Consider the following 15,493-nt stretch of genomic DNA (forward strand, 5'->3'; position numbering starts at 1 on the left):
TGGCTCCTTTCCCCCAGTCCAAGAATAAAACAGTCCCTGCACTGAGACAGCATAACAGTAACTGTGTCAGGATGAAGGGAGCACATCCATTTGGTAAAACAAACTTAATTCTTGACACTACTGATTAAACTCAAAATGCTCTTCTAGTCTGAAACCTAAAGCTATTAAACATGAAACCATGGTAAAGCCTCCCTTAAAATAATTTCATATATTAAATAAAAAGATTTTAATTGCTTTCACACTATGCCTCCCTGTTTCTATTTGATTATTTTAATTTTCCAAAATACTTTTTGGGTTTCTTTTGTTTTGTTTTGTGGGGTTGGGGTTTTTTTTGGGTGGTTTTGTTTTGTTTCAGTTTGAGGATGGTACACAATTTACCTTTCCAGAGTGGGCAGTAGGAGATTAACCAGCTGAGTTACATGAACTGAATTACCTTCTCATAATGTACCTGTTAGGTATGCACATATATGACTTTTTATTGATCATATTTTAAATTGACTGGCAGATAAAATATGATCTTATAGATTGAAACCATGCTTATGTTTTACCATCTTATGTGTAGCCCTATAAAAAACAGTTTGTACTTGTGATTTAGATCAGTTGTTAAATAGATCAGTGCCCACAGCAGTACTTATTCAAGAGGATGCTTTTAACAAGCAGCAACAAGCATGCTAGCTGTTTTGCAGTCCACTTCAGCACAAAATGGACAAATGTGGCACTTGTGTTTAAAACACTTCAGAAGATACAGACAAAACATGCTTTACCAGCACATCTGTTCCTACAATACATTAGGGTAACTTTGAAAATTTTACTGAGAACTTGGGCCTTTCATTTCTTCTACAATGGCAAATGTCACAGCAGTCCTTGTTCAAGGGTCTGGAGGCTCAACAGCCAAACATTTGCTTAGTTCTGCTGAAGTCAAGACACTTGCTGTATGCTGATTTACAGCATGCATTCAAAGTTCCTTTGCACGTTCACCAAGGACGCAGCCTCAGCAAAACACAACCACACATTTTTCACTTCACCATCACATACATACTCCCCAGGGAGCTACTGAAATTCCACAGAAAAAAATTCTTGCTTGGATGTTGGTACCAAAGCACACGATTAAAAACCAAACAACTCCTTTATTCTGTAACAAAATAAGCCTCCTTAACATTTCATGATTCTGTTCTAGCCCACAGCACTTTACCATCTATTTCTTTCACCATAACAGTACTGATGTGCAACTATGTCTCCTGGGCAACTGGAAGGGAGCACCTTTGTTCAGGAAATCAGTTAGGTTCAACAAAAAAGGCACTTACTTGCTTATCTTCTCAAAAAGTGAAATTATAAGGATTCAGCATTACTGTTGGTTAGAAGCTCTGTAAAAACGCAGGCAGGATTTGTGATCTGCAAAGTGTCAGAGTCAGCATGGGGGCTGAGCCTTAGGCACTTCCACACACACCAGGTGCTTTTCAGGGGCGGATGAGTGCTGTTCACACACTGACAGGCTGGCTCTGGAGGCTGCCACTTGCTGCCTGCTTTCCCTGCCCTCACTACAGGTCCAGCTGAACTCAGTGTCCTCCGGAAACTTCCTCTCGAAGCCTGGGGCTTGCAGCAGATTAAAGTGTCACAAGATAAGTTGTTCAAAACAAAACTTGGTGTTATTAATCTGAAGGTTTACAGCAAGCAAATTATTAAAGTAACAAAAGCATCATACCAGGGTCTGAAAAAAGCATCTCAGTTGCCTTCAAAGCTTGACATATGTCTATACCACAAGGCTTTGGTTTCAGTCTGTCTTGTGTTCTCAGAGAACAGCCTCATAACTAATCACCTTCATAACTAATCTTCCTCTGGTTTGTAAAAGCTGGGAATTTTTATATCTGCTGAGAAATTTGGCCTTCAAACATCCTTGTGCCTGTAAAAACGACATCTTCCAACTAAAGGACCAATAATTCCGTAGCTTTCTTGAGTTTATTTTCCTAGAAGTGTCCAATGCAAGACCATGGCTTCATTTCCTGTTTGCTCCACCTAATAATCTCTCTGATTATTCACATTAAGACAAAAATACAAGACAAGCAAACTGAGATTGGTATCACCTTAATAAAACTAATAAAATGGTTCCCAAAAATCTTCAAAAGGTGAAAGAGTGAGATTTGGAATCATAGAATGGTTTGGGTTGGAGGTGACCTTAAAGACAGATCTAGTGCCAACCCCCTCCCCTGCCATGGGCAGGGACACCTTCCATTAGATCAGGTTGCTCAAAGCCCCTTCAATCTGGTCTTGACCATTTCCAGGGAGGGCATCCACAGCTTCTCTGGGCAACCTGCTCCAGTGTCTCACCACCCTCACAGTAAAAAACTTCTTCCTAATATCTAATACAAATTTAATACCTAATCTAAAACTCTTTCTGTTTAAAACCATTACCCCTTGTCCTATCACTACACTCCCTGATAAGGAGGTCCCTCCCCATCTTTCCTGTAGGCCCCCTTTAAGTACTGGAAGGCTGCTAGAAGGTCTCCCTGGAGCCTTCTCTTCTCCAGGCTCAGCAACTCCAACTCTCTCAGCCTGTCCTTGTAGACGAGGTGCTCCAACCCCCTGTTCATTTAATCACGGCATACTTGTTATTGAAAAAAAATTGTTTAGAAAAAGAAGAGCAAAATATATTTGTCCTAAAGAGACAGCTGGAAGATGAAAACACAAATGAGTGGTAGTTGAGAGCTGCATAGCCTAGGATTCTTAAGAAATCTTCATAATGCCTAGAAACTATTAGAGAAGATTTGTTGTCCTAAATATTTTCCCCACCTGCATTTCAGGTGAGCTAATTTGTGGTATGTTACTTTTCCTATTTAATATTCTAAGCCTACCTTTTTCTGAAAATTTGCATGACTATCAGGAAAACTTACTTACAATATAATATTGCAATGAAAACAAAAGCTGTATACAGTACTGCTACTCAGACAAACTGCAGAATAAAGGAGAAGTGGCTTCACCCTTTATTTGCCATTGGACCAAGCCATACCCTTACTCATCTCTGGGGAATGCAGGGACGACTCCTCCCTCTTGATGTAATCTCAGGTAGCAAATCAGCATGGAAGAGAAAAAGGAGCGTTCATGCTTGGAGTCACAGTCTGCCCTAAATCTCAGTTGTTACATTCAGAACAAAGGGTCCTTTTGTCCTTCTATTCCACCTATCTCCTCCTAGACAAATTCTGCTTTCAGCTGAAATCTTGAAATTTCACTGGTACAGCCTGCCATCTAACTGCCAAAGAGTTAATCCTTTACTAAGCTAGTGCTCACTGGGAAAAAACACAGGCACAGTACGTGCAAGTGCCAGAGGCATAAAGCAGGCATAGCAAAAAGCCTGTGTAAGAATGCTCAAAATCAGGGGTGGGGGGGAAGGCGGGAGGAGTTTATAAAAGTTTAGAGCTGAGATAATGCATATTGAATCTAGCATATACATGTACCAGGTACTTCTTTCCCGATGTTAGAGCTCATCTGCCAAGAAGTGGCTACCTTTGCTTACACAGGGGGAATGATGCTAAGCACAATTTGCAAAATCCCCAGTTAGTACTTCAGATCCTTCTTAGCAGCAAGAGCTTGGGACAGACTTCACTGGTACAGATCAGCCAGTCAGTCAGGGCCAGGCAAACTGAAAGGCCTTGCTGTTCTTTCTAGAAAATTACCAACTGGATTGCCGTGACAGGTTTCCTGTAGGCCAGAATGATAATTTTGGTGGGATACTCACATCTTGTGTGCTGTGTTGCAGTGGTGCAGTACAGAACGCATCCTAAATCTGCCATGAGAGCAATGAAGGCCCAGGTAATCCAGCAAACTTTTTTGCTCAGTGAAACTACTTCAAACATCTCCATGAAATAAAATCTGCAGAAAACCCCATGATGCTGTAGAGTACAAGGGAAGGCAAATGAGCTGTACTTGCTTGGACACAAATACATGGCTTTGTCCTCACAATGATGTGATGTAGAGTTTCTATTCATGAGAAGTTTGCCCTAAGAGGTCAAAATGTGATTCCCGTTGCAATTAACACTGAAATTCCACTGACTTTAAGTGCAATGAGATTTTTGGATCCAAGTTTATTATTAAACTTTGAAGAGCCACCAGAGTTGATAAAGACTTCAGAGCTGAAGTGGGTTGCCAGTTGCAGTAAATTATTCATAGGAGCTGGTTTATCATGTAGCAAAAAGTTACAGTAAGATATTCAACTTACCACAAGATGATTATCTGAAGGATAAATTGCCAACTCCCCACTAGAATTTTAAAGCAATACACACCAATTTTCAAGCTGAAAGCCATTTGTAATCCTTATGGCAATGTTCCCAGATGAAATCATGCTGGAGACTGGTACATGACTCTGCATTTATAATGAGCAAACTTAATGCTCAGCACCAGCAGTATTTATTTGCTACCCTGCTTCTGGCATAATAACTATGAGGGATATGAAGCCTGATTCATCACCGCTTTATTCCATCTTCGAACCGTATTTTTCTTCAAATGAGTCCATGAAGCCATTTATTGTCAGGAGTAAATACATTAACATATTAGGTCCAAAGTGTCACAGCAGATTCATACTTGACTACAACACCAGCTAAAGAGCAGACTGGTGGATTCCAGTAAATCCAGGTTTAGCTAACATTCCTGTTACTTGTGTATTTATATTGTTCCTGACTTTTATTCCAGCATTTCTTGTTACATAAACACATCTGAACGAAAGAACTCTCCAACCCTGATAAGAAACTCCCAGCAGAATCCAAGCTCATTATGAACAACACAAATATATCACTAGGACAAAAATCAAGTGTTTTCCCATGTACTATTCACGTAGAAAGTGACAGGAGAGAGGCTGTGCTGTCCTGTAGCCACAATCGGCAGCATCACTGTGTCTTGTGCCACCCTAAAAGACTTACTGCTGAAGGACAAGCATAAGAACACAGGCCAAGAATTACAGAAAGTTACCCCTAAGCCATAGGTCAACCTTTAGATTTGTGTTATTTTTTTGAGGTAGGTTTACAACTCATGCAGCCTGCTGATACAACTTTGGAACAATTATAACCATATGTTATCCACATTGAGGATTGATTCACTATGAAACTTGTCTTACTGATGAGCTGACAACAGCTAGTATACCACGCAAAGCAACACCATAATTTAGACTTAAATTGTAAAGCATGTGAGAAGGAGACTACTATTTCCCTTCAGTGCTGAGATTTGTATCTACTGAATTAACCCACCAGCATGCTGATTATCTGACCTACTTGCTCTTCTTCAAGCCTGTGCGCTAATTAACTTCTGAACTCTATGCAACAATCAATATTTAATAGCAATAAAGCCAAGGTGCTCAGAAACTTTAAATAATATAGTGTGATGCTATAAATACAGGCTTAAAGATGCAAAAAATGTTAAAATTATTTTAATAGAAAACAGACAGCAACTCAATGCCAGACTTTTTAATTTAAATTCATGAACCTATAGTGCAGTGGAATACCTAATTCTGCTGTTGCCTAATTTGGTATTCTGGTTTGGTTTTATTTAAAACAAGCAAATAAAAATCCTCTCACTTATGCTCTACTTTTTAAATTGAATAAAACTGTCATTTGTTGCTTTCAGTGCGTACCTCCATGGTTTTCCTAATGCTGGTAAGTACAGAATTAACAAGACCTGGATAAATTAAAATTTTACTCGATTCACTTCCTAAAGCTTCTCTTGGTTTTGCTCTTATCCCTGCACCAGATCTCTACAACTCTTCCATGGGAAAAAACTAACAGTCAGTTAAAAAAAAATCATAACCATTCTAGCACAGACAAATGTGTCCTTTTATAAAAAACATGCTGTCTTATGGCTCCTGTCACTTTGTCTTATCTGAGTTATCCTTTTCCCTCTCACACCAAGCCCTCTTTACCCTTCACAGTTTTCTTTGTGGATTCCTACAGAATCCCTAATCTTTCTTACCCTGCTTTCTTCTTCAACACATGCTCATCTGCAAACAAACTCAGCCATCGTCCCCATATGCTGATGCACTGGTCCATAATTTATACCAGAGCTGACTCCTCCTGTCCAAATTAAAATCTGAGCTAGTTCTTTGCCATCTGTGTATAAGCATTTGGTAGCTCAGCATCAATAGGTTTAAAAGCAGATTTTTACCTTTCACAGCTACACTCATGTGTTTCACATCACTATGGCCATAGCCACATCCAGGTAGTCATGCGTTTATATAATGCACATCATCATCTTGAACCTCTTCCAAAGTCATCACGTCTTGTTAAAGACCCTTTTTTTTTTTTTTTGGGGGGGGGGGGGGGGCAAAACATGTCTAAAATACAGCTTTTCTAAAGTTGACCCTTGCTGGCTTCCCTCGCTGATGTCAACCATCATGCCCTCTTCATCCTGAATACTTCTAAAAATTTGGGTTTCAGGTTACCTTTCAAGAAGGCAATATCCTTCCACTTGTTCTGCTTTCCATGCTGCACAAGCTCCTTGTCTTCATTTTCAAACCCCTTCTCAACCCCTCCTCTTCTTACTTATCAGCCAGCAAGTATCACTAGGTTATCTTCCAACTGGTAATTAGATCATGATGCTAGCCTTCATTGGTCACATTTTTCAAGCAAATATTTCTGGAAGCTAGGAGAGATAATGCTGGTATCTTCCAAGTACTTATCTTCCTGTGTGCAGTCCATAGAATTTCCCCTTCGCCCAGATGTCTCAAAACAAAACAAAACCAAACCACCAACCAAAGAACCCCAAACAATAATTTTGGTGATGTACTAAAAGCACTATCCAAGAATGCTATTTCAGTATGTCATACCATTTCCTTCTACTCTCTGCCACAATCTCCTGTTCCTAGTATTCTATTTGTAGACTCCTCAAGTCTACACTGTATTTGTATGCTCTTCAAGTCAAGTGCATACTTTTTATTAAGAGGCTGTAGATCACTTAATAGAATAGATTTCTGTGTCATTATTGGAATGCCTAGAACTACAACAATAAGCATAAGAATAAAAGAATGTAGTGCCAGGGCTGAGTCAGGTAGCTTACCACATATCAGAAAAAAAAGTATGTGTTTTCCCCAGTGGTATAACCTTCTGAGTGTTTGTTAAAATAGTGTTATTTCTACTATTATTACCTCTTCTAAACAGAATTTGATAGAATTTTGTGTCTGCAACTAGGAAGTCAAGTCAGGCAAATTACAAGCAAGTGCCACACCATCTTAATTAAGATGCTCTACTAACATCTTGATCTTGAGGGTTTGGGGGTTCTTTTGGGGTTGGGTTTTTGTTTTTTTTTTTTTTAATCCAGTCCTGTTGCCTTTAATCCTCTATGGGAATGGGCAATGACTGTGGATACAGAGGTCCTTAGTTCCTCTTGGCTTCCACAAGTGGTGTGAACTTTTGGCATTTTGTGAAGGGGACAAAGTAAGGTAGTTACATGTACAACTTTGAGAAGAATTCCCAGCTCCCCACAGATATTACTTAACTCACATACCTACTGGCTCTCCTGCCTCTACTGAAAGCGATCACAAATCTATTTCTAATTTCAGATGAGCCAGATCTCACCCATTTTTCTTAGGATCATGCATACCTTTGATTTAAGGTTTCCAGAGCTACCACGTTAGCACCAACATAAGCGAGTACAAGAAAAACTGTCTAAAAATTACTTATTTTGGGGCTGAAGACAATAAAATACAGACATTAAAACATCTACATGAAAGTGAGGCATTATGTACAGAAAAGGAAAAAAACAAGGCAGCACATTTCAGCCTAAGCTGGTTAGTGAAAGTCTGATTATCTTTTGTTTGTTTGTTTAGGCTAGCAGCAGGGTCATACTTATTTTTCCCCACAAAACAAAACACCCACAAGAGTTCATCAGTCAAACTTAAGTTTATAAGGTGACCTTCTTGCAAGCACCTTTGAGAGAAGAACAAATAGAAATGAAAAAGCAACTGTTCTTATTGTCTTAAAAAGTCTCAGCAAGCATAGCCATTTTTCAGTCTGCTTCTACAGCATGCAAAGGAGTAGATCCTATAGCAAGAAGAATGGGACTTGATTCATTCACAGCAAACCTAAAATAAGCCTGATGTACTTCCACTGAAATCAAGTGAACTCTCAGGATCCAAGAGAGTCTTTCCCCCTCTTCCTTTGCATGTGATAAAGTTTATAGATGACGTATAACAAGCAGCATCAACACACTGACCTAAATGAAAACATAGGCTGGTTTTACTCTACAAAGGCTGCACTGGAACGCAAGAGGTACACCTTGTCGAGACTGGGGTGAACCTGAAACGTAAAGATACTGTAGGACTCAGAGAATGTAAAACAGTAAAGGGTGCTTCTTACTTAGATTTTTGAAATCACCCCAGATTTTATGGGCAGGTGGGCTACCTGTCATTCCATTTAGTCTGTAGCTGAAGCAAAGCTATAAAGAACGCAGTCAGAGACTTAAGTTACAATGGACTGAATACGCTGAAATTAATGTGCAAATTGAAGTTGAAGTAATAGCTGGGACATGCCACAGTCTGTCGTGGCTCTCTGAAAAAAAGGAAGCTCTGAAGGTTTCCTTCAGCAGCAGTTTTAACCTTGTGCTTGACCTCCTAACCTCTCAGTGCTTGGTGTTCAATAATTATGCTCTAAAAATCTTATTACGGGTATTATTAAACTCGTGAATTAGTTAGGAACACAATATGGTGACCCAGGAGACAAACAGCATTACCCATCTGGAGTACCATCAATGTTCTAACACAGTGACTAGTTAGAAAAACCTCTACAGTGCAGCAGAGGACCTCAAAACAAACACCAAAACAAGGAAGAGAATTTTGCTTTCTTTAAACACAGAAATGCGAGAGAAACTCAGCACAGATGTACAGCACTTGCATAGACAATTTTCTTCAGTTTTTAGTCTCTCGCATGGCTTCAGGAATTGTCGTGCAGCTAAGATTGTGACATATTGCCATCTGGGAACTCCATCCTGATGGCTTATTACTTGCAGGTATGTTGTGCGTTTCCATATACAGAACGTTTAGTGCTGCAGTTTCAGTGGTAAACAGTTCTTTTAGCAAGCTCTGCTACTTCAGCTGCAAAGCAGGTACTTCTGTAGTCCTTTCCCAGGTTAGAATTAGTAATTTTTCAGAGTAAAACCCCAATACTATTAAAGTTTGCATAAGTTTTGCCTTAGGTTTTCATGTCATACACAGTCTATAATTACAGAACAGGCAAATACTATATATGGCCTACTTTCATGCTCAGTAGCATTATTTTTAATAAACTATAACAAATGAAATCTCTGCCAGGTCTAGTAGCCATACATTTAGTATTTAAAAACACCAGTGGCACTTCATCACACTATGAATAAAATTTCAGATATCTGATGTCTATGCCGTGATCTCCTTGTCTTTAAATGACTTATGTGACTTAACAGCCAAATTCACAACAGTATATTAATGGAGGATGAGTTAGTTTGAATACTGATGATGCAGACATGACTGATAACCACCAAAGAAAACACAGAGCAGGGAGCGCCTGTACCATTTTTGTTGGTCATTTCTGTCACCAACAGTTGAGCTTTTTTCTTTTTATAAAAGGTCACAGTGTCATTTACATTTCACTTGAAGTTTGTGCTAAGTGCTTTAACAGATGAGGGCCTTTGGCATGTTTATTTGGTGGATGGGAGTGAGAGGTGCAGATTGATGCAGCTCTCAGTCAACTGGAGAACAAAATAAAGTTACTCTGTTCCCACCCTGGCAAGTTTGGTAGTATTTCCTCTCTTAAACCAAGTCAAGCCCATTAAACTGAAGAAAAGAATTTCTGATATTTTAAATGGACAACATCAAAATAAAAAGAAATCCTTAAACAGACTAGCCTACAAAAAATAAAAACATTATTCCTTAGCTGTAGAGGATGTATTTCAAGCGACAAAGTCTATTGCTTCAACTGATTTGTTTCAATCTTCATTGTTGGTCTCTCTGTAGAGACTGGCAGAAGCTTATGCAATTTTATCCAACCCAACTGTATCCTAAAAGAAAATTTCTTTCCCTAAGCATTTTTAAGCCTTAAGCAAGTGGAGAAATATATGTACCTTAACAGAAATGGCACTTTTCCTGCCCACCAAATGTCTTGAAATAGTGGGTCCACTGTTTGCAGAGTGACAGCAAATGGCAGAGCAGGAAGTCAGCATCTAGAATTTTAATGAAGAGTCTGTATATTATGACCTCATGCAAAAACTGTAGCTTTGGTCCTGCTTGTGTTCATTAACAAATTGCAAAGTTCACAAATCTCTGCAAAGACAATCGAAACATGTCTCAGGCTGGAATACTGTGCTTACATCCCAGAGATTCCTCCTTTCTTCTGCTCTTGTGGTCCCCAAGAAAAGGGCAAAGAAGAAACATCACCTGATAAATTTTCACCACTGAGTATAATTTTAGTGCTAATGACATTTTTTAAAAGCAGAAAATCGCTTTCATGTCAAGCAGGACATTAATGCCAATCCAACTGTCCTAGCTGTGTGGGAAGTCTCACTGTGCTCGGCCAAGCGAGCTCCGTTTCTCCCGTGAGTAAGAACACTGCCGACTTGGTATTATGCCCCTTGCACAAATCAGGCTGTAAACCTTTGCAAGAAATGAAATGGTAAATACTGTGATATGCAAAGGCACATTGCTTAATTGTGCAAATAGTACAACACCTCCCCCCGTTTTCATTCATTAGGGCTTGACCTCTGGGGCTTTCAATCATACTGCAAAGGCTCGCATACAAATTAGGCCTTACAGGTATCCACAGGCCAAGTAGAAGATGATCAGCTTTTCTCAGTAACAGTTTATCAGGTGGATGAAGCAGCAAAATAAACTCAACAATTCTAAAAACAGGTTGTTTAAATGACCTTCAAGTACAACCATGAATAGCTAAAATAGCTACACTAAGCTTCAGGCCGCTGAGATATCACTAGGGTGTGAGGCTAAGCCACCTTCATAATGAAAGCCGTATTATGTCCCAGATTTTCCCCTGCATTTTCTGCCTGTCTTAGGAGCCTTTATTTTATTATCTGAAGTAGATTATCCTGTAACAGTATCTGCAGGACGCAGACCTAAAGAAGATAAAAAGCCCTCTGTCTTGCTGTTTAGAATTAATATGAAAACTAGGGACATCATTCACTCATTATTAAAAGTCACTGAATATTCACAATATAAATAATACAGTTCTTTCAGGACTTTTAAGGAAATTAGTTTTACAGCATCCTTTTGATTGTTCTAAACCAACAATTACTACTGTTAGCAGCCTCCTAATTTACATATGAATAAAAACACTAAGAAGGATTATTATATTGTACAATAAACTGTCTAGTGATTTGTACTATTTTGCACAACAGAGTCTCCCCAAAGCACACATCTATGTCCCCACAGGGACCCTGGAGGACCAGATCCTCCCTAGGGGTGCAGGGGTGGCAGAGGCACACACTGGAGAGAGCGGTTTGGGAATTAACCGCTCCCTCCCTGCTCCTCCCTCCTCCTCCCCAGGGTATGATGTCCCATGCCCACGACAGGAAATGCTGTGCTGCAGTCCTGACCCACACACCCACGCCAAACTGTCAGCTGTGACCCTCCAAGACACTCGGCTCCAAGACCCAGGTAGCCTGTGCAGAAGCTTATAAAAGAGACCATTTAATCCTTGCATCCTGTCCTTTCCACAACTGGGCTGTCGAGACCACAAAGCTAGTGTAATCCACTGAACCAGCAGCGACGTCCCAAGTTTCATCGGTACCCCAATGGAGGCAGGCGACCGCAGATTGTGGGGTCTGGAGTCTCCTGCTGTGGGTTTTGGAAACCTTCCCATTCTGTGGTAGACACATGCTGGCCTCACACTACTGCAAGGCTCTTGGATTTCTCAGCTAAAAGGAGATTTCTCCCTTACTGAACCTCTGCTTACAATCAGATTACTACATGGGAACACCTACTTCACTGAGTGGGTTTCTCCATATTGTACATATTTTGTTGGTCTGTGACATGAATTAGAATCATAGAATCATTAAGGTTGGAAAAGACCTCTAGGATCATCAAGTCCAACTGTCAACCCAACAATATCATGTCTCCTAAGAGAATTAAGTGTAGCAGAATCACAAAAGAGCATTTGCAGAGCTAAATGTAACTCAAAGCCACATTAATCGTACTTAGCTTTTCCCCTGGACAAAACCAGACTGGAGTAAAATGTCAGATTTTCAGTCAGCAAACTGCTGGTCCAGTTCCTTCCTTGGTACACATCTGGAGGACAGAACTACAACTAACTAGAAGTTACTTCCTTCGGCATGCTCCTTTCAAAATACACTGTTGTTATCCTCATAAGCAGAATCACAGGGGAGCAATTTGTCAGAAAATCTCCAGTACAGCTTACTCCGTGACTTGTACTTGTCAGACTCACAGTAGGAAAGAAACTTGGAGAGTTAAAAATTACACTACCAACTTCTTGGAAACTCCAGATGAAATCTCATGGTCTGCTTGAAGCCATCAGAGCCCTTTCCTTGTGAACTAAACTGCATTGGCTCTGAAAGCAAGTACCAGAAAATTTTATTGCTGCAACATTCAAAGAACAACTTGGGAGATGAATGGGAACGCTGAGGTGACAGGCTGCATCCTCACCCGAGACGCTGAATCACACTAGCATACCTGATCCCGATATGGTGTTGAGTGCAATCTAACCTGCTAAGATCTGGTTGTAGAGATTTATTACAATTTTGTGCTTGTAGTTATGAAGGGAAGAAAAATGTTTTGAAGACAGGGCAGAAAAACAATCTGAGTCCATGTGGACTCATCTGTTTGCACATCACAGAAGTAAAAGCTTTCCAGCTTTTAGTTTACAGAGAAGAAGTTCTTCCATTTTGTAAGATTAGAACTTTCATGCATGCACCACTGCTCTTAGGCAAGCCTTTCCATAGACATTAATGCAGATTTTTCACTTAGCTGTTCTACCTCTGAGTAGGAGAGGTCAAATTCTGACCTCCCTCCCTAAGCATCTCCTCATAAGCACCCCTGACTCTTCCGCACAAAGCCTGTTTTTGCAAGGGAATCCTTTTAACTAATTAGCATTTCTGAGATGACTTGCATCCATTTGCACTTGTGATACAAAATGTTTCCTATTCACAGGAGTACTGCTCTTTACTTAGACTATTTTGATGCTTTCTTCCATCAACAATCAACTTAATGCTAATGAACTCAAACTTCCTCAGATCTCATTATCTCAAAATACGTACATGAAGCGATCTGCCCTCTCTTAATAAAACTGTACTGACCTTACATTCTTTACAGCACATGGAGCACCAGGTTTGGTCTCCTGGTTGCACAAAGTACGTCTCTGACTTGTCTGAAGCTGCTCTGCATTTAAAGCCTGATCCACATTTCATGGGTGCTAGCCAGACAGCATTTCATTAGGCATTGACTGAAATCCTTGGGCCAGCCTTACTGAAATTAGAGCTTTAATTATTGTCCTGTTAGCCTGGAGTACTGAGAGTTTATCCTTCACTATCAACCAGGAGGCCTCATCCCGATTGTTGTAATCACTATCAAAGCACAGCTGCTACTGCTTTGTACGGAAGATGAAACAGTTTTATGTGTTACTCCATTTGGTTAAAGTTACCTTATACCCTTAATGCTTGGCTTGCTCACTTTAAAGAGCTAAGAACATGTGTCAAATATTAGTGTTTCTTCTATATCTGTCTCAATTCTTGTGGAACTTTTAGCCTTTTCGGGAAGTGATGGTTACCTGTCTTCAGCCCTGGCCAGACACAGTCCTTGGCTTGGAGTTAGCAAATATGGGAAGAGACAGAATTATTTCAAAGCCACTTATATTTGCTCATACAGGGGACTCTTCACTTACCCAAGATGAACCGGGTTTCATCTGCTTTGTATGGACAGAAGAGGAAAAGAAAGTATCATGAGATGGCAGTTTGCTCTAGCTGACCCTGCTTGAGCAGGGTGGGTTGGACTAGATTATCTTGCTTGAGCAAGTCCAGCAGAGAGTTACCAAGATGATCAGGGGACTGGAGCATCTCCCTCATGAGGAAAGCCTGAGAGACTTGGGTTTGTTTAGTCTGGAGAAGAGGACACTGAGGGGGGATTTCATAAATACCTATAAATATCTAAAGGGTGGGTGTCAGGACGATGGGACTAGGCTCTTTTCAGTAGTGCCCAAGGACAGGCCAAGGTGCAATGGGCACAAGCTGAAAAACAGGAAGTTCCACCTGAACATGAGGAAAAGCTTCTTCCCTGTGCGGGTGCCAGAGCAGGGGCACAGGCTGCCCAGGGAGGCTGTGGAGTCCCTTCCCTGGAGACATTCAAAACCCGCCTGGACGCGTTCCTGTGCCCCCTGCTCTGGGTGTGCCTGCTCAAGGAGGGGGGTTGGACAAGATGATCTCCAGAGGTCCCTTCCAACCCCTACCATTCTGTGATTCTGTGATCTCCAAGATGCCTTCGCACATCAACCATTCTGTGGAGCAGTCTCCAATAAGTCTGCAAACAGTCGGAGAGCAATGAAGTTGGAGGGACTGGAAGAGTCATAAAAGGTAATGTTTGTCTGATTAACAAAACAGTTAACCAGCGTTGATTTTTATAAGTTTGAAAGTGCCAATGAAGTAAAAAAGAAATAAAGATCAATCCTGCCACAGTTCTTATAGGTGATTTTTCCCTCTTAGTGACCATAACTACAGAGTTATCATCTCAGGTAGTATTTCTAAGAGTACAATGTTCCTTCAAATTATTTATGCGCAGTTATGAATGGAGTCTACAGTGGGCAGATTTTACTTTAGTTGAAAACAAGCTACATAGGGTACTAAAAATATATTTGGAAGCCAGGAGCAGGCATTCTACAGCAAACAGTCAATCCCCAATTATTCAGCATGGCTTCTGTTGAAAGTGGGAAATTAGGTACTTCAGCGTATTAGCCATGTATGTCACACATATGGCAGAATAACATTTAGCTCACTTGACAGTACATATTTAAATTTGCCTTCAGTGCTCAAGAAGGTCCCAGTTCTCACAGTCCATCATTACACAAACACAGTTACTCCTGTTACTTATCATATCGAATTAAAAAACTACAGTCTGGTGAAAAAAAGCAATCTGATTGCTTCAGAAATTCTTAAAAACCCCAAATTCATAGTTACTAACAAGAAACAGTATAAACCTGAAGAGATGTTTAAATCAATCTAGTAGGTGAAAGGACTTCGTGTTGTGACTACACTGGACACAGATAAATAAAAACATGATTAACCAGTCATTGTCATAATTCTCTCCAGCTAAGTGATTATATGATGTTTATATAACGCTGACACTGCATGATATTTTGAAGTCAGTACCCACTATATGCCCATATCACTGTGCAGGCACACTGCAACAAAGGAGACCTTTTTATCACATCGTGCTACACTAATGCAATGGTATTTGACAATTTCTGTTTGAACAATGGGAGATTTCATCATATGAACATATTTGAGGACAAATTAAAAATTTAAGGATTCAGTTCTG

At 40.2% G+C, this 15,493-nt stretch overlaps 1 protein-coding gene across 9 annotated transcripts in view; it reads right to left on the bottom strand.

The window, feature by feature from the left end:
• GALNT18 (polypeptide N-acetylgalactosaminyltransferase 18) overlaps positions 1-15,493 on the bottom strand; it is a 342,335-nt gene that overhangs the window by 20,337 nt on the left and 306,505 nt on the right. The window lies entirely within an intron of this gene.

This window comes from Phalacrocorax aristotelis, chromosome 5, assembly GCF_949628215.1.
Source record: "Phalacrocorax aristotelis chromosome 5, bGulAri2.1, whole genome shotgun sequence".
NCBI lineage: Eukaryota > Metazoa > Chordata > Aves > Suliformes > Phalacrocoracidae > Phalacrocorax > Phalacrocorax aristotelis.